The sequence below is a fragment of the Lissotriton helveticus genome, chromosome 1_1 (genome assembly GCF_964261635.1).
Source record: "Lissotriton helveticus chromosome 1_1, aLisHel1.1, whole genome shotgun sequence".
Classification (NCBI taxonomy): Eukaryota; Metazoa; Chordata; class Amphibia; order Caudata; family Salamandridae; genus Lissotriton; species Lissotriton helveticus.
In genome coordinates this window covers 1791340387-1791364951 of record NC_136057.1, presented here as the reverse complement: position 1 = coordinate 1791364951, position 24565 = coordinate 1791340387, and the positions used below count along the sequence as shown (strand labels likewise).

At 43.1% G+C, this 24565-nt stretch overlaps 1 protein-coding gene across 2 annotated transcripts in view; it reads right to left on the bottom strand.

Annotated features, from left to right (window-relative positions):
- The window catches only part of MRTFA (myocardin related transcription factor A), a 287728-nt gene that overhangs the window by 209906 nt on the left and 53257 nt on the right, over positions 1-24565 (bottom strand). The window contains exon 1 of one of the 2 annotated variants that reach the window (XM_078640585.1): positions 19725-19831. The exons of the other annotated variant lie outside the window; for it this stretch is intronic. The gene's annotated coding sequence lies outside the window, so the exon portion shown is untranslated. Of the gene's footprint in view, positions 1-19724; positions 19832-24565 lie in introns of those variants that run through there. 2 annotated transcript variants of the gene reach the window in all.

Sequence of the window (24565 nt, the reverse complement as noted above, 5' to 3'; positions counted from 1 at the left end):
ATTGGCTGGAGGGCTGGCGGACGGCAGGTGCCCCTCGTCGATCAAGCAGACAGTCTAAACACCGCAATGGCGGGTCACAGCGGAGCACGCAGTCAGCAGGGGGAGAAGAAGAGTCGTTGTCACCCATGAGCGATATTCCAGAGGGGGACAATGAGAGAGAGCAGTGAGCCCCGGAACCTGAACAATTGGACAGTGATCACCGCAGACCGAGAATGCCGCTGTGGACACTGGGCAGAGGGCCTCCGCGAACAAGAAGGAGGCCGCCGACTGCGGAGAGTCCTTCGCCCCAGCGAGCAAGTACTATGTTATGGGGGGGGATCAGGCACTCTGCTAAGTTGGGGGGGCGGGCAGTTCGTAGTCCGTTGAGCAAGAGGGCAGGGAGGGGGGGAGTTGGGGTGAGGGGAATAGTTGGGGTTTTGGTCAGTATACAGGGTCAGGACACAAGAAACAGGGCGCAAGCGCGTAGGGTACAGGTACCATGGCACGACATGCTGACTCAATATCAGTCCAATCATGATGGGTGGAGGTGATACTATGGGGCAGGCAATCCCGCTGAACATTATGTCTTGGAATGTGAGGGGCCTGGGAGATAAAATAAAGAGAGGGTTAGTGATACAGGGCATAAAGAGGCTGAATCCTGCTCTGGTTTTATTGCAGGAAACACATTTAACGGGCACAGCGACACGGGCCCTGGATAGAAAGGGGTACAGCATGGTGGTGCACTCTGAATTTACCAAAGGGTCCCGTGGTACGGGGATCTTAATGCACCGCACGTCAAAATTCATAGTCCAATCCACTAAAATCGATACACAGGGTCGCTTTGCGGCGCTACACGGAAGATGGGAGGGGAGACCGCTTAATGTGGTGTCAGTCTATGTCCCACCGGCACTGCATGCCACGGCTCTCCCAGAGCTGGGGAACTTCCTCCTGGAACTGCCGGGAGGGGACCTCATCATAGGGGGCGACTTCAACGCAGTGGCACATTACACGATGGACCGCTTCCCGGTGCGCACACAAACACCGGGGCCCTCCCGACTACATGACTTCATGGAGGCACAGGGGTTGGTGGATGTTTGGAGGCAGTCTCACCCCGGGGACCGTCAGTACACATATTACTCGGCGGTACATGACAGCTTATCGAGAATTGATTATTTCCTCACAATGGGGGGGGGCCTCCTCACTGTAGCCGATGTTCGAATCCGTCCACGAGGGATCTCAGATCACTCCCCACTGACAATGGTACTTTCCAGTCATGTACATGCACGCAAACGCATCTACCCTATCTACCCATGCTACCTTCACGAGCCATCAATAGCCAAAACACTAAAAAGGGGCACTGAGTCCTACTTTGCTGAGAATACAGGGTCAGTGCGCTCCCACACTACATTGTGGGAAGCTTACAAGACGGTCCTGCGAGGGCAGGCCGTCTCCGCTATAACACACCATAAACGCACGAAGCGCCAGACTCTGCTAGACTTGGAGGACCGACTGGAACAGGCCACACAAAATCATGAGAGGGACCCGACCGACCACACGCGGCACGTGCTCCGGCTGTGTCAACAGAGTCACGCAGACCATGAGCGCCGCAGGGCAGCGGATGCAATGGCAGCAACAACGAACAGGGTGTACGACGTGGGCGATAAGGCCGGAAGACTGTTGGCCTGGCTAGAGAAGAAAAGGGGGGGACAAAAGGCCATTCTGCAGCTGAGGGACCCGGACAATACTTCCAATCAGTGTACTCCCCTGACTTCGTAGTTACCCAAGAAATAGCAGTGGGGTCACTAGAGGGCATACATACTAATACTTTACCGCAGGATAAAAGGGACGAGCTAGACTCGGACCTGACATCAGAGGAGATACGGGCAGCGATAAAGGCGTTACACCCTGGGAAGGCGCTCGGCCCCAATGGGGTGCCGATTGAGTGGTACAAAACCATGGCCGAGACGTTGTCTACGCCCCTACTCCGAATGTACAAAGAGTGTCTGGGAGAGGGGCGGCTACCACCCGATCAGCGTACGGCCACCATAATAGCGATCCCAAAACCAGGTAAACCACCGGAAGACTGCGGATCATATCGCCCAATATCTCTCCTTAACGCAGAGAGTAAAATCCTGGCGAAACTGTTAGCCAATAGGTTGCTGCCGCAGCTGGCGCACCTGATACACCCGGACCAATCGGGGTTTATGCCACACAGGAGTACGGCAATGAACCTTCGCCGGCTTCACGGCGTAATGGCACGCGCCCCACTGCTCGAGGAACCAGCGGCGGTGCTCTCCTTGGATGCCAGGATGGCGTTTGACATGGTGGAGTGGAACTATCTCCTGGCGGTCCTGGCACACATGGGTTTCGGCACGACATTCATATCGTGGGTCAGGCTACTATATACTGAACCCGTGGCACGAGTGACGGCCAATGGCCACATATCGAGTGAATTCCCGCTAGCGAGAGGCACGAGGCAGGGATGCCCACTCTCGCCGTTGTTATTCGCACTAGTTTTGGAACCCTTGGCGACAGTCGTCAGGACCACACAGCTGCTGAAGGGCATTCAGTGGGGAAGCGACTGGGAAGACAGGGTCTCCCTGTACGCCGACGACATGTTGGTCTACCTCACGGACCTCGAGCAGGGGGTGCCGGCCTTACTGGCCTTATGCGAGAGACATGGCACGGCATCAGGATATAAAATTAATTGGTCGAAATCAGTACTTTACATGCTGAATGGCACCCCACCGCCCCTGACGGCAGACTGCCCGTTGCTGATCGAACCCCTCTCCTTCAAGTACTTGGGGATCCACATCACCCGGGAACATGCGACCTTCCTAGACATGAACCTCAAGCCACTACTAGATAGGTTCAAGGCAGATGTGCGACACTGGAAGTCCCTCCCTTTGACATTGCTAGGCAGGGCGGCGCTTTTCAAAATGATGGCACTGCCACGCTTTCTGTATGCCCTAGAAAACACGCCGGCTATTGTTCCACAAACGTTTTTCAAACAGGTAGCGGCGCAAGTATCAAGCCTACTGTGGGGTGATAAACCGGCCAGAGTCGCGCATGCGAAACTGGTAAAGGACTGGTACAGCGGAGGGATAGCGCTCCCACACCTTGAATTATACTACTGGGCAGCGCACCTTAAAGTGATTAATCAGTGGCTACATGCGCCACAGAACGATCCCGCGTACATGGCTGACAGGAGGCAACTAGGCATAAAGACTCTGATAGCACCGTTATATAACAAAAGTTTGTTAACGAAGTTGATCGGCCCGACCAAACACACGGTGACTCTGTGGTATAAAGCTCAGAGGCGACTGGGATGGGAGGGTGTGATCACCAAGCTAACGCCACTATGGGATGCCAAGAGCCTGGGTAACTTGCGACGTAGTAAGGGGTTTGACCAATGGGACGACATTGGGATCTCCACGGTGGGGGACATGTGGACGGGGGAAGGGGTGATCTCCTTCGCGGCCCTGAGGGAACAATACGAGATGGGAATAACTGAAACATACAGATATGTACAGATCAGACATGCACTCCTATCTGTGATGGAGCCGGGCACCGCGATCTCAGAATCGGCTCCGTTAGAGGACCGGCTTCTGACAGACTACATGGAAGCAAGTGCTACCTCACTCACATACCGCAAGCTGATTAATAACTTGCCAGACCCACTGGTAAAACTGAAGGAACGTTGGGAGGAAGAGGTTGGGGATCTGGATGAGGCTGACTGGAATGCAGCACTGGCATCGCCCAAGGAAGCGGGTATATCCACACGCTTTCGACTAGTACAGTTTAAGGTCCTACATAGGGTCTATTACACCCGCACGACACTGCACAGGATCAGGAGGGCTGAGCACCCCTACTGTCTGAGGAATTGTGGGGAGGAGGGTACGCTGTTCCATACGTTGTGGGACTGCCCAAATATCCAGGGTTACTGGCGGAGAATTACACGCACAATGGGCCAGACCTTGAACACCTCAGTGATCCCTGATCCCAGAGTATGCCTACTGAATGTATGGAAGCCGACAGACCTCACACTACACGGGAAGGGATGGGTCATCATTGGGATGATGTTAGCGAAACGTGACATAGCACTGAACTGGGGAGCACGCACCACCCCGACCCTGAATCAGTGGAGTAGAAACATGGACATGCTAATGATTACTGAAAGGGCAGTCTACCAACAGAGGCTCAACCCACGAAAATGGAATAAAATATGGTCACCGTGGAATGTATATAGGGGGGAGATATGTGAGCCACTACCCGAGGATGAAGAGACTGATAGTGAAGGGGACGAGGAGGAGTTAACATGAAAGGGAGGAGTAGGGGTGGGACAAGAGAAGTAGGGGGAGGCGGGATGTTTGAGCCTGATGAAAAGGAATGAGGATGATACCAGTCGGGTAATGTACAATGTTAAATGCCTAGGGAAACCTATACTCAAGCGAGAATGTTGAATTTTACTATGCAAACTGACAACTGTTGAGACCCTGTTTATGGTTTAGTTGTAAAAAGTAACAGCTTATTTGAATAGTTGCATGAGTGGCTGTTTACGGCAGAATGTTGATGCCGCGATATGACATAATGACGGTGCATATTATCCTGGTTTCTGCAACAATAAAAACAAGTTTAAAAAAAAAAAAAAAAAAAAAAAAAAACATTACAAAAGTGAATGTTATGCAAGTCAAAAAAACTTTGCGAGACACTGTGTGATCAGGATGAGTTTGACAAATAGTGTGTGGTAACATTGAATATGAATGGAAACTGGGCGTTTATGTGATGTTTTGTTTTAGTGATGCGCTAAATGATGGAAACATCCCGTATCTATTTTGCCATCAGAGGAATGAAGATAGGAAATTTGGTCTTTTTGTATATTGACTGTACGTGCCATCATATGCCTATCATAAGACTCATCCCAGCTCTAAGTAATCATTGAGTCCTTTATGATTCAATGTATCCAGTTTCCTGATCCAGAATATTTCGTGCTGTAGCAGTAATTTAGAATTATCTTTGCCAGGAATATTCTGCAATGTTTCAAAGATTTGAAACTTCATCTGTGCGATAGAGTGTCTGTACTCAATCCAATGAGAAGCAAGATTAGAGTTAACATTGTTATTGCAAATTTTACTCTTGTTCTGTTAGTCTGATCTTAATTTTCATTTGCATTTGATGGCGTAACTTATGTTGCTGGAGTTGAAATCAGATGAATGAGTCAAACTCATTTTTTCTCCGGTACGCGGATGCACAAAGATGTTGGCAGTCGTTACATTACTGCAGTGAATGCAGTTCCTAAGAACAAGGAGAATATCCTTCGATATCAACACCAGTGGCGGCTGGTGACATTTGAAAGTGGTGGTCGTAAAAGTTGTGGAGCGTAAAAGTTGTGGCTGAGTGCAGTGTGGCGAGTGAGTAAAGGGAGCGTGTCCGACCGGCATAAGAGGGGTTTGGGGGGATTCCCCCCTGAGAAAATTTTGAAAAAAGAGTGGGCAAATGGTGCATTTACAAGCAAATTTGAGAAAGCAAGAAGGTAATAAAGCAATTGTAAAAGACCACATAAATAGTCATAGCTGTAACTACTTTGTAAAAATAAAATAGTGTTAGTGCCCTTACCTTAAACCCTGAGGTTGTGAAAAGGAGGTTGGGTTCTATGCAACCACTCTCTGTCCAAAAATGATGTGCACTTCTTTAGGTTGTAACAAATGCAGAAAAGGAAAATATTACACAATTAGCTGTGGCAATCATTTCTTTAAGTGGTCTTGTGGCCATCCCATGCCCTCTAATTCTACTATATAGGCAAATCAGTCTTGACCCTGCTCCATAGGAGCTGTTCAGCCTCCGAGAGTGAACACATCTATTAATATGCTGAACACCACCAATCCTTTAATATCGGACACTGGGATGATACATTTCTGCTGTGAGGCTAACAGAGCAAATCGATGCAACGAAAGCAGCCATGTCAAGTAGAAAAGTTAGTAACTCTGGAAAGCACTTTTAATTGCTTACATTGTGGATGCAACGGTCCGAGAATGGTCTTTGTCTGATCTTTCATGGTCGGATGCCATACTGAATTTGCATAAAGATTGTGTTGGTATTTTATAAAGCGTGAACCTAGCTGGCAACATCAAAGTGCAGCATTTCTGAGCATCAGGGGGCTAGAATTTGGAGGGGACGCGATTTAAGAATGAGGGCGTCATCAATCCCATGGAAGATGCAGGTGATGTTGGCCCTTATGTGTAGATTATCCTTTCATAGTGTTTTAGGTCAATTGGTAGCCGCACACTGGACTGAATTTCATCGCCTGTTAGCAACAGTGCATTCACTGCCCACTCCAGCTTTTGCAGGCAGGAACTCGCAAACCAGTTGACATTAAATCCACAAGAGGTGGAGCATGCAAGGCTTTTGAAAAATACCTCAGTACATAATGGTAACAGGAACAAGTAGACTAATACACAGAGTCTCAGCCCCATGCAAAGACACATCCAATTACACATGCTAAAACATATACACACCCTAACGCACACATAAATATACTGTCAGGTGAAAAAATGTACCGCACAAACACAAAAGCCACATTCAGGTACACATTGATACACACAAACTCTCAGACACACTCTCCCACATACGCATCTGTACAAACGGATAACTCTGCTCTGTTAAAAGCTCTGCTGGTTACGCTGAAGTGCTCGGAAGTTCCCTGTGTCAATACGGCATGGGGCGTGAAAAACACGCCCCGCCGAGCAGGATCCTATCTTCAGACGCCAGCAGTACACACGGCATGCGCAGCATACCTAATGGATTGTGAATGTTGTGGGGAACTGAAATAAAGAGCGCTCCTCTCGTACATGCACAGCTGTGCGTTGACATGCACACTTCACCTGAGTGAAGCACAGGCCTGAAATGTAAACAGACGAATTGTCAAAGCTGTCAATTCGTCTGCTTACATTCTTGCTGCCCGAACTTCAGTGAGCAGTTTCTTTTTGTTGTTGATGATGCGTAGTAGGGAACTGCCCCGGCGCCCCTATGGACCAGCCACCACTGATCAACACATGTAAAACAACATTGTCAGAACAAAAAGAAATTAAAGAACCGAGGATACCATATGCAGCTGTTGGAGGAACACAAACGTTGAGCACTATCCTTTGAACGCGACAAACTACTGCAAAGTAAACTGAAAGAAACTACAAACAGGATTGTGTTCGTGTCTATATTTTCAACTAAATCCAACAACATTAAAAACATTATCAATAAACGCTGGGAACTACTACAGCACAAACCAAATTTTCAACTTAAGCGCAACTTAAAATAAATTTTGTCTAAGAAGATTCCATCTATTGATCACAAAAAAGCAGGGACCAAAAGGTGTTTTAACTGTGTTCACTGCAATAATGTAATGACTGGCAACATCTAAGTGCATCTGTGGACAGGAGAGAAAATAATAATGACTTGTTCAGCTGATTGCAACTTCAGCTACTTAATTTACGCAATCAAATGCCCTTGTGGCTTGTTGTGTGTAGGGAAAACCGGAAGGAAAATCAAGATCAGACTAACAGAACACAAGAGCAAAATTTGCATTAACAATGTTAACTCTAATCTTGCTGCTCATTGGAATGAGTACAGACACTCTATTGAAAAGATGAAGTTTCAAATCTTTGAGACATTGCAGAATATTCCTGGCAAAGATAATTCAAAAATACTGCTACAGCGCACAATATTCTGTATCAGGAAACGGGATACAATGAATCCCACAGGACTCAAAGATAAATTAGAGATGGGATGTTTCTTATGATAGGCATATGATGGCACGTTCAGGTCATACACAAAAAGACCACATTTCTTATCTTCATTCTTCTGATAGTAAATCAGATACGGGATGTTTCCATCATTTAGCGCATCACTAAAACAAAAGATCACATAAACGCACAGTTTCCATTCAAATTCAATGTTACCACACACTATTTGTCAAACTCATCATGATCACACACTATGTCTCTCAATTTGAAGTTTGACTTCCAAAACATTCACTTCTGTAAACTTTAAGTGCCACATACGCAGATATCTATTCCTAGAACATACTGATCAACACACACACATTTCATGCAGTTGGTAGTCCTCCAATATTCATAGTTGACTGGTATTGTTTGATTTAGATTATAAGCGGAGACTGATATACTTCGGGCATTAGGTTTATCATGTTCAGGACTCAATGTTCTACTCAGATGATTGGCTGATTAGCCACGAGTAGTAAATTGTAGCTCACCACTTTTTGGGAGTTTATCAGCTACTTATAAATGTGTTTGTATCAGCGTCTTTCGTTACATATGACTCGCAGTTAGATGCCTATGATTATTCCAGTTCTGTTATTTGAAATAAAACAAAGACGGTGCTATGTACTCTATACGAGTATACATCCTAAAACGGACATGTGGTGTAAATGTCACTCACAGTGTTATCTTCATTGTGAGGTCCATTTCTTATGGCGATTCCGTTAGCATAAACAGATTCCGAGATGGCGCCCATGGTTACCCGTTTTTAGACTAGACTGGGGGGAGAGGCATACCAAAACCGTTGCACTTCCGTCTTTTCAGACAGGAATTATTTGAACCATTATACCCTGCTCCCAATCCACACGCCTTTGTGCGACTCGAACTTCGCCGTTGAGTTATAACATTTTAAGATCGAATAGGTAAGAACTCATTAGGATGGGGTCACCATTCTCCATTTTCTGGAGCAATTGTTCCAAAACTCCCCCTATGCCATTTTCTTGCAGTGCAGTTCGCAGTCTGGACTTAGAAACAAGTTAACTTCTTCACGAACGTGTAGTTTCTATGTATGGGCATCTTCGAATCTCCTTTAAATTCCTTAGACTGTCCTGCCTGTCAATGTTGTTGATCCCGGGCTCTTTTCATTCACATTGGATAGACTCATCGTATCGTCTAGCAGGAAAACAGTTGTGTGCCTGTAGTAAGTATTGTCAGCCATTTGTGGATTTTGGTAGTATTGGCATGCAGTTTTTATGTTGCACGTTTGTTTCTGCTTAGCATGGAGGGTTAACGATCATGGGTCAACCTTGGAGCGGTAATGGCATGGAATTTTGCGTAAACTCTTGTTGATGAGCAAGGCGAAACAATGGTATCACGGTGCAGATAATTTTCACTTGGAGGTGTATTTGAACATGTACACAATGCTTCATATAATTTTCGACCTGGCATTTTACGCCCCACATGGATACACAGCTACACATCTACATTAGCTTGGAATACATGTCACTTTAAAGCATAAGTTGGCACACGTTTTTCGACCATGTATGTACATCAGCTTTCTCTATTTTGTTTTCATTGCAGATTTGCCCCGGACGAAGGAAAATGGTTCCCGAAATGAATTGGGCATACATTTTGAATGTGGTTTTCAAAATTCATTGATCTTTATAATTTGAATTTCTTGTATAAAGATGGTTTGCTTAACTGAATTTGATCGTTGAAGAAAAATGTACATACGAAAAATATGTTAATCACTGGATGAAATAATTGCAATGTATTGTGCGATAATTGTTTTGCGAAATACTGTCAAATTGTTGATATATTGTTTGATAGTTGTGCACGCCTTGTCCAAGTTGCCTACTGGGATTTGGCTTTTTCTCTCATGTCACAAATGAATAACAAAAGGGGGATCAGCATTATATGTCGATGGCATTTCGATCCATTATAAATGGAGGATCATCATCAGAATGTAAATCTGTTTAAACCCAAAAGGTGACCAAGGGAACAGGAAAACAAACAAAAATATCAGGACAAATATAAATTAAAACATAAAAATCGACAATAAAGCTTGAAAAATAAGCAATGTCTTAACACATAGAAGGCGCATACATGATTGCAGCATTACTACAACACCAGATCTCTTAAGAAGAGGGACCCTCAGCAACATATCTTACACAAAACAAGCATTTGCAATGCAATAGGTCTCGCAAGAAAGTTTGAGCTATTGGCATTGTAATTTACAATGCTTTTTATTTGTGTGTTTTTAAAACCTGCAAGCGGTGCGTAAACGTGCACAAGATGCATGGCTGGTTGTAAAAGAGGCGCGATTACTGCCAGCCTTGCTTCTCGTAAGCAACAACTATAAGTACAAAGTGCACGTTTATGTATCGCTTGCAGATTTTCAACAGACATAAATAAAAGGTATTGTCATTTCCAATGCCAATAGCTCAAGCGCTCGCAAATGCAAGACCTATTGCATTGCAAATGCTTGTTATAACTGGTGATCTGATAGTTCTTTCAATGTATTTGTAGAGTTTTAAAACTCTTATAATTTATATTCAAATATGATGTAGTGCCATCCTGGTTACTAACCCTTGCTCATTCAACAGGGAAAAGTGCTCCAGCGTCTTAAAAAATAAGTGTCCGAATTATGCGAAAACAGAAATGCATAATGAAATCCCTTCAACCACCGAACACTACGAGCGAACACTGAAGAGCACAAAGTTTTCCCCCCAGTCAATAAATCAGATGTGGCACCCTACTCAGGGTGGCAAAGTTTGAAATACAGCACTGAGGGAAAGCCCTGTCTGTTTCAACGCTGTGCCTATGATAACCAGGTCAAACCAGACACTCACGGAGACCACTCTACTTATGGCATTCTAACAGCAGGGGATCCCAAGGACGGAATACTGGCCAATGGGGTGGCGCGAACTAAGAAAAATATTTCTGAACCCCAGCTGTTAATGACGTCACGGTAGCTTCTTAGTGTAAATTGATACGAATTTCTGAAGAGATCAATATTTACTGGAAAAACATAATATTTCTCATTTATTTTTAATCTACATGCATACAAAAAAAGCTAAACAAGCATTGACAAACTAACATGTAAGAGTTGTTGATAGAAGGACATGTTTGGTAATAATCGGACGGCTTTGTAGCTATTCATATTGTCCTATAAAGTATTTCCACTATGAAGTACTGAGAATCTATCACACAGTGGGTAACCGCCTCAGATAAAGGGATGTGAGCTGTTATTGGTACTCACAGAGAGTGACCCTGCCTCTCACGCGGCCCGCCAGAGACTGACAGAGGCGAAATCGCCATGGAGCATGCCCTGGTCCTGAACACACACCTCAAAGCTGATGGGACTATGCGACGTGGGCTGTAGGCGGTGTCCTGGTGACACGGTGCAGGCAGTCCCCCACCACGAGTACAGTGCTTCTGGGACACCGGCGGCTCTATTGGGGCAGAGGCATGGGCCAGGCCTGCTGCACGGTTATAGAGGACAAACCCGGCACCGAGGCCCCTGAAACTCAGTGCAAGGCAAGATTCGCACAGCGTTTCCCTTGCGGGAGGGAGCATGGGTGCCATCTGTTGCGCGATAATTGCAAACAGATGTCGCCGCTACTCGCTCCCGCAAGGGAAACACCAAACGTGCGTGAATGCCCATAGAGAGCAGTGCAAAACATGCACGAGTTTTAACAAAAGTGCTGAGCAATGCCAAGGGGTCTCTCTAAGTAGTGCTTGGTCTCTGCATAGGTGAAACCTAAAAAGTAGCGCATTATACACAAACATATGATCTGAAAGTGATCGGCATTACATGCATTGTGAAAAAATACATGTGCCTAATATTAAAAAACATTTGTCTAAAAACTCAAATAAGCGTTCGCACATTTATTAAACTTTATAAACGTGGTGTGCATTCTACCACTTTTGTTGAATGAAGATACTCCTTGTGCCACAGTCTCTGTGGGTTCCCCTCTGGTAGAACATGGGGGTTCGAGAAATCCTTGGAGTGTTGCTTGCCAGGTCATGGATCATTTCAACGTATGCTCCCCTTCCTGTTATTGCAGACATTGAACCCAACTTTGCCTGTTCCCTTGGGTAGCTGCTGTTGTATTTAATTTTGCCAACTTTGCCAGTCCCCCTTCACCAACTGAGACGACGATCGTCACTCTCAAAAAGTCAGGGTTCACTTTCCACGTTCTATTGTCTCAATCAAGGTCACCTGCAGAACTCAGTGAACACTTGAGATAGGTACAGTAAGACAAAACCTAAAAACCTGCAGAGACATACCAGTATTTCACTAGCAGCCTAACATGGGACAGGGGCACAGACATGCAGGGAAGATTTTCTTCCTAGCTCCCAAAAAACTTGTCACCATGTGGCACGGTACTCCTGAAGCATTCGTCATTAAATTCTTTCTACTCCAGTCTATGTTAAGATTTCAAATAACTATTAAAATGCTCTTCCATTATCTCCATGGAATTGGTGAATCACCCTTGCAGAGTAACGCAGGACTGTTCCAGAAGAACTCTACAAACGTAATGATGCACATTAGGAAAAAAACTATAATCCTTTACATGTATCAGCTTTATCTGAATCCACTCCACACATATTATAACATTTCTATTTTTTCCATGTTCATCGTCACAGTCTATATCTGCTAGTATGGCAAAATACAAAAGTATGTGTCACCCTGGAAAATTAGAGGAGGGCCCACTGACATTTCACTTTGGTGTTACCTCACACATTTAACACAGCCTTAATCAAAGTTACTACGGGCTTCGGGACTTAGAATGCACGTGCCAACCCTAGCCTCTCCCTCTTCTTACTCTATGTCCACGGGTCATATGTCTCATGAGTTGCTCTCAGTGTCTCTCTTCCTCTTTCTGTACTTCTCCTTGATTGCATCTCTGCCTTTCTTTCAGGCCCTGTAGCTCTCCATATATATTTCGATTTTTTCCAAAGTCTAGAGTTAGCCAAGACATTTTGTTTTTAGTAAAATTATGCATATAATATACTTTTAGGGATTTGCAGAATTCCCGCTTCATCCATTATTCTGTTGTGTCATTCAAATGTTTCTCCCATCCTCTACAGATTGCAGCATGGTGGGTCAGTTTACTTCAGTCATTGGCAAACTTTGCTGTGAGGGCATTCTGCTCTTTCATAAGAAGCACATGCGCATGTAAAGTAGTTTCCTTCCGTGCCAAAGACTACTGCGGTAGAGTGTGCTTCTTGAGACCCCAAAAAGATTTGTTGCTTTTTGTAAAAAAAAATGTATTTAATATTGGCACGGGACCAGCAGCTACACAACAATAATGTTTTATCAAAAACGGGCAAAATAAGCACGGACAACAATACCAAAAGACTGGCATACAATGCCAGAATGACTGTCTCGTCTTTCTGTTTGGGTCTATTTTTGTCTCTTTACCACTTTTCCTGTCTTTGGATCTTTCCCTGTCTCTTACGCTCATTTTTTACTCTGACTCGCTCTGTCGCTTTCTCTATCTCTGCCTGACTCTCACGTGCTCCTTTTCTTTCAAGTTCTCTCCATCATACCCTTCTCCTGGTCTCCCTTAGTCTTCCCTCTCTCTCTTCGCCGACGCCCCTCGCCCCCCCCCATCTTAGACTACTTTCTCTCTGTGTGTCTCTCTCTCTCTCCCTTTTAATTTTTCTTCTTTCCTCCAGCAGCCTCTCTCTCTGTCTCGGACTCCCAGCCTCTCTTATGGTGTTTTTTTCTCCCTTTCCTGCCTCCCCATCGCTCCAAGGTCTGTCCTCCTCTGTCTCTCACTCTCTGTCCGGTTTTTCATTTCTTCCCTGCCTTCTGTGTCCTCCGCTTCATGCACTAACTCGATTCATTTTACAGCCCTCTCGCTCCCCGCCTGGTTCTCGTCTTGAAGGAATTTGAAATCTCACCATTACAGATTTTATGATGGTAGATATTAAAATTAAGAAGATATATGCGCAAACAGTCAGTGTGAATTTAATCAGTGAGATGTAAAAGTAATAGAAACGGGCAAATGGGATTTAAAACCGTCTGAAAACGGAAGAGAACATCTAGTGGAATAAAAGGCACCGCATGCGCAGCCTACGCAGGTTCGACCTAAAAATGGGCCTTAAACTCCACCTACAACCCACAAGTACTTAGTATCATTCGATATCACATTTTGCAGGCACCCTCAACACCATATTGCACAAGGACAGGGACCATTAAGGCAACAGCTCACATGAACAAGCATTGGCATAACAAATAGGACTCGCCTTTGGGATCTTATAGGTGTTTAGCCAGAGCTATTGGCTTGGTCAAGCTATGCTGTAGAGCATTGTGGCTGCTGTGCAGCATGTTGAAAAGTCATAATAAAAAAGTGTTAAGCATTTTTGTTATCTAATATATAACCAAGATGACATAACGTCAAAAAAAAAAAGAATTAAAAAAAAGAAATGAATATAAAAAAATGTCTTCTAGGTTTTTTTTCCTGCAATGCTGGCAATTTCTTCCCAACTGTTCTAATACTTGTAAACACCAATCATTATGTTAAAAAATAGAAATCTATCAGGAGACATAACCTGACATTTGACCTCTGTTTTGAAGCGCAGCAAATGTGACAAGATAAATACAAATTGTAATGGATTTTTATATACTGCTTGTACTTTTGGGACCCACCCAAAACGTGTTGCAACCCACAGTTTGGTAAACACTGCTCTAGCCATCTTAAGAAATATATGCAGTCATGCGCACATGGAAATAAAGTATTTTGATTACATTAGATGCACCCCATATATTCTTATCTTTCTGCTTCTTATACGTGTCAATAAACACACTTTTCCGATCACCTTTTTGCATAGAAAGCTGAAAAACATCTTCCTTCAATTTCCATATAGTGTGTAATAAGGTACACATTAACGCTCAAGGACCGATAATCAGCAGTGTCAGCAAAAAGGGTCTATATCTACTTCCACTAGTTTGAAAGGAAGGATTGCAACAAGGCCCATACCACATTTTTATTGCGAAAACGTAGTTTTGCGGTAAACTGTCATATTTGTGAATGATTTTGATACACAGAATATGCAGTTTTGTCACACTACATTTGGTTCATCAGAAATATCTTGGAGAACTGTGAAACTGAGTTAAGTATTCTGTGCTAGCAACTGTATGCCCAATTCACAGAAAGTGATGGACCTACGCGCCTTTCTCTCGACCCACCAGAAACATCTGCTGCACAGGTGCTTACCTCATGACAGACTCAACAGGGGATACAGCCAGTGAACTACTGTAAAAATCACTAAATGTGCATGCAAAGGGGAACGGGCGATAAAAAGATTGTAAAAGTCTTGATTTCAACACGAAAGCACGGAGCTAGCGCACTTTCTGTAGTCCTCATGGGCTTGTGCAAGAAATAATGTGTACTTCATGAGGAAAGAAACTTTGCACACCTCTGGTTGCCATGCAAAAAAGATGAGACGATTTGGAAAAGCAGACTCCGTCATGTTGATTTCTCCACTCCTATAATAAATCAACTACCTCTGTAATAGGGAAACTTTAATGGACTTTAGCAGAGTACATAATTAAAAGATGCCGAAAAGAAACGGAATACTAATTAAGGAGTTCCTACAGCAATGATTTTCCCCAATGCTTTCAAAATCTTCTTGCTTTAAATCAGAATAATACTCTATGCACATTAGAACAGGCAGGCACACACAGAAACACACAGCACAGAGAAAGACCTATAAGTTAAGACCTACAGATATACATGCACACAAAGACAACACAAAAATGGACAAGCCCAACAGAGGCACATTTGCGCACTATAAAGATTTTGCAACTGCAGTTGGTGGCAAAACAATAATTAAGATGGAGGGAGAAAGGAAGTAGAGAGAGAAAGGGTGGAGAAGGGTATCTATTAGAGCTACAGACGAAGAAAGCACATGAAATATGGGAAAGAAACAAAAAGAAGAAAGACTAAAGGGTGGAAAAATAAGAGCGGAAGAAGAGAAAAAGTAAAAGTAAAGAATAGTGTGCAGCGCACGTGCGCTTGGGAGAGCAGTCTGCTCTTTTTCAAAGCACATACTCGTGCTGGTGGCACGCTCCTGCTCACTCCCGCAAGGTGGATGCCGCCAAAAGCACGAGTATGTGCTTCGAAAAAGAGTTGAATGGCGGCTAAAGGTCTCCAATGCATCGCATGCGCGCTGCGTAGGTGAGACCTAAAAAGGGGCCTCAAAACCCCATCTAACAAGCAAGGGCCCTAAACACCAGATCCCCCAATAGAAGGGGACTTCAGGGCTATATTATCACATAAACCAATGCACTCAGCACAAAATCTCACAAAAGTAGGTCTCAAGAGCTCCATGTCGCACAAGAGCAAAGGCCCTCGGCAGTACATCTCACAAGGGAGTACATATAGCCTAGACTCGAGGCTTACGCTTCTTACTTTGGAACATCAGTATAATCTACTCTAGTTATGTTGCAAGGTTCCCCAATGCGTGCAGGTTTGTACTCCTAAAACTACGAAAGAGCAGGTGCCCTCACAATCCACCTTGCAGGTGATTGAGGCCCTCAACAACAAAGCACACAAGATCTGGAGTCATCGAGCAAAAATCAGGATAACCAGGCTTTACAGTGATCCAAAAACTCTTAACCCTTCCTTCAAAAGAAAGTTCTGTTTTCAAACAATGAAACAAAAATACAGTCCAGCATGTTCCAAGTGTCAGTCACTGCTCTTACGGCTAAACGTGTTGCCCATGGGTAGTAAAGCTGCCGATATAAGAGAGCACCTGGAAAGACAGCAAAAGACTGCTCTTAAATTGACACCTGCAGGAGGGAGCTGGAAGTGTTGCTCAAGTAACAAAGCCTGTGGGGAGAGAGCAAGTGACAATTACTGTGTCACTCCAGGGAGTAGCAAGACAATTAAAATACCCCCCACTTTGAACCAAAGATTTGATGGCACCAAACAAGTGAAGCATGTGAGTCCAACCCTCCCTAGAAGAGTATCCTTCTCGCTTTCATCCAACCATCTATCCATTCATCCTTTTACCCTTCTATGCTCCCACTTGTACACATTATTTCACCTCTAATTTCTGGCATCCATTCAATCTTCCATCCATCATTCAATTTTTCCCCATTCCATCCACCGACCATTCCATCCATCCATTATCTATACATGCTCCAGCCATACACCCATCCGCCCTTTGACTTATCTATCTGTCCATCCGTCCACACTGATTTCCCTTTACTCTTCCATCCTTACAGCTGTCCACCCACATATTCATTAACATGTCCTGTCACCTACTCATCCATCTACCCCACAAAACAACCAGACATCCATCCTTCCTTTAACACTTCCTTCCCTTGAATACTTCTTCCTTCCCTTTCTATCTACCCAGCGTTCTTCCTTCCTTGCTACTGATTGCTCTCCAAATGGTGCTGGTACTCCTCTATAGCATTAATTATGAGCTTTTGTCTGCCAAGTAAAGGACAGAAGAGCGCATAAAGACCATCATGCCCGATGTATCACGGTTTCTTTGCACAGAGGGGCTTGGGGTGATGCTGGGGAAAGAGTGAAGGTCAGATCATGCAATTACATCTTTTGGAGGTTAGGGAGTACTGTTTAGCTACCACATCTCCTGGAAGGGCACGAAAATGATTTCCCCTAAAGTGACACCTACTGTCTACGGGTGGCTTGATCCTGAATCGCAGTTTGTCACCAGGTGGTTTGCCTCTCTCTATCAACCAGTCTATGTGGAATGCTCCATGCCAGCCTGTCTCTGAATGGCTTGCTCATATTTGTCTTTACCGGGTGGGTTGCAATTGTATGTCAGTCTGTTTGAATTGATCTTGTCTGTTGGTCTGTCCCTGGGCGGACCCCCCCCATTCTACACTGCAAGATTTTCTTGGTTGCTTTGGTCTGTCACCCTGTTCCTGGCTTATTTGCGCCTGCCATTCCGTCTCTGTGGGGATCGTGTTTCTGTATGTCTGCCCTTAAGCATTTGGCTCCTACTTGGCTGTGGGTGAATAACTCCTGTATGTTCCTAGTTAGGCCTGGGAGAAATTCTAATTACACTAGAGTAATTCTGTGTTACTCCTGTGATGCTAAGTATGCACAATTATGAGATTACACCGTTTGTTTAATTTTGGGTAAAATAGCTCAGGCAAGCGCACAGCAACACAGCACAAGCAGCTGGTGGTGGTACTGTTAAGTTACAATTAGCTCAATTGTCTTTGCGCAAAATGCATCCTGTGGTCCTTTATGGACACAAAGGTGCATTCTGTGCTGGGAAAAATAGTGCTGAATGTAGGATTATACTCCTCGTGTATTTTTCCATCATCTTGTGTACATTTTGCAATAATGCAACAGCAAATTACACACATTATGCTCACCCCTATTCCTAGTTCGACTGTTCCTGCCTGTCACTGGAGAGACATCTGTAAATTTGTCCCTGGATAGATAGCTCTCATCTGTCTGTATTGCTTCTTTCAGAGCTCTCATCTGTCTATATTGCTTTTATCAGTCTTTAGTGGTTCTTTATGTTTGCATTTCGCTCCAAGAGTGGATTGCTCCCATCAATTTGTGTCTGATGGGACTATTGTCATTAGTCTTTGAGAAGATTCGTCCTGTCTGTTGTCTGTCTTTGGCAGCCTTGTCAAGTATAATGCATTAGGGGTTCAACAAACGCAAATTAGGTCATTTCCCTGTATCGCCGCATGTATCCAAATAATCACGCATGCTACATGTGCTTTTCTTCTGCTCCCGATAATTGTTGACAGTACTACTAAAGTTCAACGCTAGGCCCTATATAGTTCAATTATTCCAGAAGCTAATATGACTTTGTTAGCATTTAGCTGCAGCTCAGAGACCACAGAGAGGTGCTGTCGAGGTCACAGGCTCCCGGTCTCTAACTTTCGCTGCTTCAGCAACGCCAGTTTCCGATGGAAGAGAGACTTAAAGCTCATGGACCATCCTGCTGAAACCAGTCTGTTTTATGGGATCCAGTCCATAGCAGACAGTGACCAGATATGTGCAATGCTCTAAAAACAGGGGGTAGAGAGGGGGGGGGGGCTTCTAGTTAGACTGTTTTTAGTTCCTGGAAGCTGTTTGGGGTTGGATTAACATTTTCTGTCTGCAAAGCTAATTAAATATTATCATTCACCCTACTAGATTTGGCACATTTTCTGATTAAATAGGATTTGTAGCCATGCCTTGCAGAGACTTTATTAAACAGAAGGCCATAGAAGCACGATGATCCTTGCTTTGGGACTATGAATGATAAATAAACCTTTAGAACTCCTAGTTGAAAACATCATCGGATAGATTTTGGCTTATTGGCATAGTTAGCTTTCAGCATTGATAACAGGCATACTGGCATGGCACAATTTTCTCTAGATATTTGTACCACTGAAACACATTAATATTTACAATGTATTAAATGGTGAGTGTTATTGCTTTTCACCGATGCGATCATTTACACTTCCTTTTGCAGCAATCAAAAGAAAACGGAGTCAACATGCATTTGAAAAAGTAACCAAATGGCTTCATTATTGTTAATTATGAGCCACATGTTTCTAGAACTACTGAGACTAACTTAAACATTCGGAGCTCTGCAGAATTATGCTGGCCATTTCCGAAATGTATCGCATTTTATGAGAAGGTCTGCTTCGTCCCACTATCAATAAACTGTCACTTACATTGTCACACAGAACCTAGGCATTGAAATGTCATACATAAGCAATCTAAATACTTGGCAGCTGTGCTTTGGGTGGATATCTACTGTATCGGAGTTTGATTCTGATTGAACCTCTCTTGTTTTTGAGTCTGTCCATCCGTGAATTGTTTCTGTTTGTCACTCTATCCCTCAGCGAATTCTTCATGTCAGTCCGTGGTCATGCAAGCCTGTCTTCTGCTCCTGTCAGTTTGTCCCTGACCGAACTGCTATAGCATTGATTCATGCCACTCCCCCTCCCCTATTTGCTCCCCTGCTCCTCACCTCCACCCTGGCACCTCAGCCCTCTTTACGCCCCGGTGCTTCTCTCTCGGTCCAGACTGGGAGGGGAGAAAAGAGAGAAACTTTCAACCGGAAGTAGACAACTACCCCGCCCCTCTGAATGACAGCATGACCACTGACACTGAGGACGGACTATTGCCAGTTTGGGAACGTCACTGGCAGTTGCCGTACACAGTAAGAGTTTGCACGAGGAAGCCGTGTAAACCTCAGGCACGTCCTAGTGTAAAATCATCCCAACCTCTTTTATCCTTTTGTTTTGTTAACATTGCCATTTATAATCTAAGAAGTTTTGGAACAAGTAAATATTTTGTTTCACATCCAAATTAGCGACATTTAAACACGTTCACTCGAACTGTATCTTTATTCTTACAGGTGCTTTTGCTGTATTTCCGTGGCTGCCCTGGACTTTATTTGTGGTTATATGTATATAGGAATCGTCACCCATTTCAAAATGGCCGCTCTTTGCTTAACACGTCTTTCACCCTTCTTTTATTTCAATGCCTTTGAGGTCAGCGGCCAATATGTAATGGGATATTTGTCCTGATTATCCCCAGAGCAGCTGAGCTGCCTGTCTTGCATTGGCCCCACATCTTTTAAAACAAGTATTTGCAATGCAATAGGTCTCTTGCGAGAGTTTAAGGTATAGGCATTCTAAATAAGAATGCCTTTTATCTGTTTTGATTATTAACACATAAATAAAAGGCATTATCATTTACAATGACAGTAGGTCAAACTCTTGTAAATGCGAGACGTATTTAATTTCAAAGAAGCAGGCACCATTGTCTCGGGATGCGTGGATAGTGAAAGCGCGCATGGTGCCCCAAATATTGCAGGAAAGCATGTTATGCCTGCAGTAGGAGAAATTCATTAAAAAAATAAGACTTACAGACTAAATAAGACATAATGTGTAACAACAGAAATAAAAGGACCAATCCTCATGGGAGTTTACTAATGAAGATAAGGCGGTACTATGGTGGGACTAACAAGCCTGTTAATGGATCAGAAGCCAGCCTTTACAAAGGACAATAATACAAGCCAATGAAAAATATGGCGGAGAGTGACGGAGCTTATAGACCATACTCACATACAGCATGCCTCGCAGAGTAGCGTGTGCGCTGCCCAACCTCGACCTAACAACATGTTTCATTTTTATCCCTTCTTTTAGTCTTCTTTAGTTTATTTCTCCTAATGCCAATTTTGTATATACCGTGTTTTCTTTTAAGTTGTACTGCTTTAGGCCATTCCTATCTATGTCATCGTTGCTTAGCAATATTGGAATGCTGGGGCTCTTGCTGCTCAATTGAGACTGGATCTTGACTGAGTGACACTCTGGTGGTTTGAGAGCTGAACGTGGTCAAGTCAGCCCTCTTTGGACCCACATCCAACTAAAGACTTTCAAATTTTATCAAGATTTATCTATAACCGCCAGACTACAGTGCCCTCTCTGAATTGCTTCATTTGATCCAGCTTGAAGAGTCTTCCAAGATAAATGAATCCAAGACGCAACTAAGATAAGTCATCAAGATATATTACTTTTCTACTTTCTATTGGGAGCTTTACTGCATTGGTCTGTCTATCCTCAAATCTTTTTTTCAAGAGACAACTGTTTTAATCTCCATGCAAACTCATAGATCTACTTATCTTTGAACCTCCATTCAAATTTTGACTTATTTTATACATTAATCTTGTACTCATACGATTTCATCTTCATATTTAAGACTCCTGGGACACTCGTTGTGGTTGCTGCAAGGAATGGATTGATCGAGTGATTTATGATCTTTCTGGAAAAAAAAAAACTAAGCAAATGATTTCCATTGAGAGTACTGTTATGAGGAAGTCTGAGTCAATTTTTCACATTTTTGATTTTGCCCAGCTGATATTCTAACTTTGTTCTCATTGCTCGCGCTTCCCCTCATACCTCGCAGCGACATTTGAAACTTTCATTCAATGCTTACCGGCTTTACTCAGAACTCCCTGACGTCCTTGCCAGTGCTCTCAGAACTTACACACACAGCCATTCTCTCCATCTCCCCTTCGTCTTCACGACTCTTCGTCATCACGCAACGCTGCTACGCTGCGTAACGTCACCGCCATTTTGTCTGTTACCTGGCAACCTCCATCAACACAACATCGCGCAACTTTCATTACCTGATTCTTCTTTTCTGCACTCTCGCTGACGTGCACAGCTTCGATTTTTCAACGTCTATTACATTTGCACGCTGTCTGGTACACTTACTCCATAGTGCACTCGCTGATGTGCACAGCTACATTTTCCTTGAACCTTACTTCGTTGTCTTCACGCTCATAGGCACAGCAACTCCAATTGAACTTTACTTCGTTGCCTTCACGCTGATAGGCACAGCAACTCCAATTGAACTTTACTTCGTTGCCTTCACGCTGATAGGCACAGCAACTCCAATTACACATTCTTGGATATTTCTTCTCTGCCTTCACGCTGACAGGCACAGCTAAGTCAAACTTCACTTTATTATCTTAATTTATATTGCCTTTTGAAATTTACATTCTTTCTTGTTCTTTTTACTCTTTATTTCCTCATACTTACCTTTATTCTTGCCTATCATTTCCTCATTATGGCCATGCAAACGGCTATTCTTCCTTCTCCTTTTCTTCCTGAACCAGGTTGTCCCAAAATAAAATGGACTCAAAGGTCTTTCAACAGTTATATCATAGCTATTGATGGGATTAAGTTTCCTCCTGTACGTAAAAATGCTATGTTGTATAATGCTTTAGGTGCAGAGGGTCAGAGGATTTTTGACCATCAACCCAAAATTGTACGCCCACCCTCTGATGATTGGAATGAATACACTAAAGCAGTTCTCAGATTAGAAAAACATTTTATTGATGAACCAAGCATTATTGTTGAAAGACACAAATGTTATACTCGGAAACAAAGAGAATATGAGAATATTGATACCTTTTTGGCTGAATTGAGAGTTTTAGCTGCTTCTTGCGAATTTGAAGGTCCTATTGATCAATATTTGAGAGATCAACTAGTTGTTAATTGTCATTCTAATGAAGTCCAAAAGAGAATTCTCTGTTGTAGAAATCCTTCACTTACTGAGACTTTAGAAATTGCAAGAGGTATTGAAAGATCAGTTTCAGCTTCTAAAGAACTTAGCAATAATAAACCTTCTATTTCAGAAACAGTTAACAGAATTTCTCAACAAACTTCACAATCTATTTCACAACGAGAAAAAGATAAAACTCCTAACAAATCTGAATGGAAAAAGTCTGACAAATCTCCTCAATGTTTTAGATGTGGTTCAAAATCTCATCTTGCTAACTCTCCAACTTGTCCGGCCTTAAAAAAACCAATGCACTAATTGTAAAAAAATTGGTCATTTTAATTCTGTTTGCAAATTTAAAGCTAAGACTATGTGTGTTGTAACTGAGAATCCTACTGAAGTAAATTTAATAACTAGGGACAATTCTATAAACAAAATATTACTATCGGTGGACATGATTAATTCACAACAAGATCCAGATAGTGGTGATCATAAATGTGATGTCTTAATAGGAAAAGTTCCTCTCAATGTTACAGTTGATTCAGGTTCTCCAGTTACCATTATTCCAGATTAATTTTTCTTTAAAGAATGGGCTGGGATTGATTTATTACCACCTGACATACATACGGTGGCTTTCAACGATATTGAAATTGAAATGATGGGATATTTTATTGATAATATCACCTTTGAAGATAGAACCATTGATGCTAAGATTTATGTTTCAAAAAAAGGTTACAAAATCCTAGGTTGGAAGGATCAAGGAAAATTTAAAATGATATTGAGACCAGGTACTGATAATCCCATTTCCTTGGATCACTATGAAAATGTCAATTCTGTTACAATTGATCCTTCTTCATTAGACACTATTATGAACAAACATCAAGATGTCTTTTCTGATAAGTTAGGTTCAGTTATAGGTTTTGAACACAAAATAATACTTAACCCAGATGCCATTCCTGTAATCCACAAGGTTAGACATGTTCCCCTAAGCATTAAGGACAGACTTAAAACCCATCTTGACCAATTATGCACTGAGGGTGTGATTGAACAGATTGATTCATCACTATGGATTTCTCCAATTGTCGTTGCCCTTAAAAAGAATTGTGACGAAATTCGGCTCTGCATTGACCTTAGGTCTTTAAATAAGAACATACAGATTGATTGTTTTCCTTTGCCTCGTATTCAGGATATGCTTGCTCAACTCAAGGTGACAATAGTCTTTTCTACGATAGATTTAAGAGCGGCATACCATCAAATTGAACTGAATGACGAGTCCAAGGATCTCACTGCTTTTAACACTCCATTTGGTCCTTTTAGATTCTTAAGATTACCCTTTGGCCTTGCGTCAGCGGCGTCGGTCTTTCAGAAATTTATGTCCCAACTCTTTGGCAATGTCAAAGATGTTTTGGCTTACCAAGACGACATATTAATTTCCACCAATACTGTTCAAGAACATCTTGTTAAATTAGATCAAGTTTTAGGCATTTTGAACAAACATGGCATGACTGTAAAAAAACAAATGTGCAAATTTTTACTTGACAAAGTGGAATATTTAGGTCATGTTATTTCTCAAGAAGGCATTAGCCCTAAACAAGACCCGCTTAAGGCTATTCGAGAGTGTGCTCAACCGTCCAATAAGGATCAATTGAGGTCATTTTTAGGGTTGAGCGAGTTTTATTCAAGATTTGTACAAAACTTTGCTCTAATCAGTGAACCTTTAAGATTATTAACCAGGAACAAAGTTACATTTGTGTGGGGTAATGATCAAAATTCAGCTTTTGAAAAATTAAAAGACTT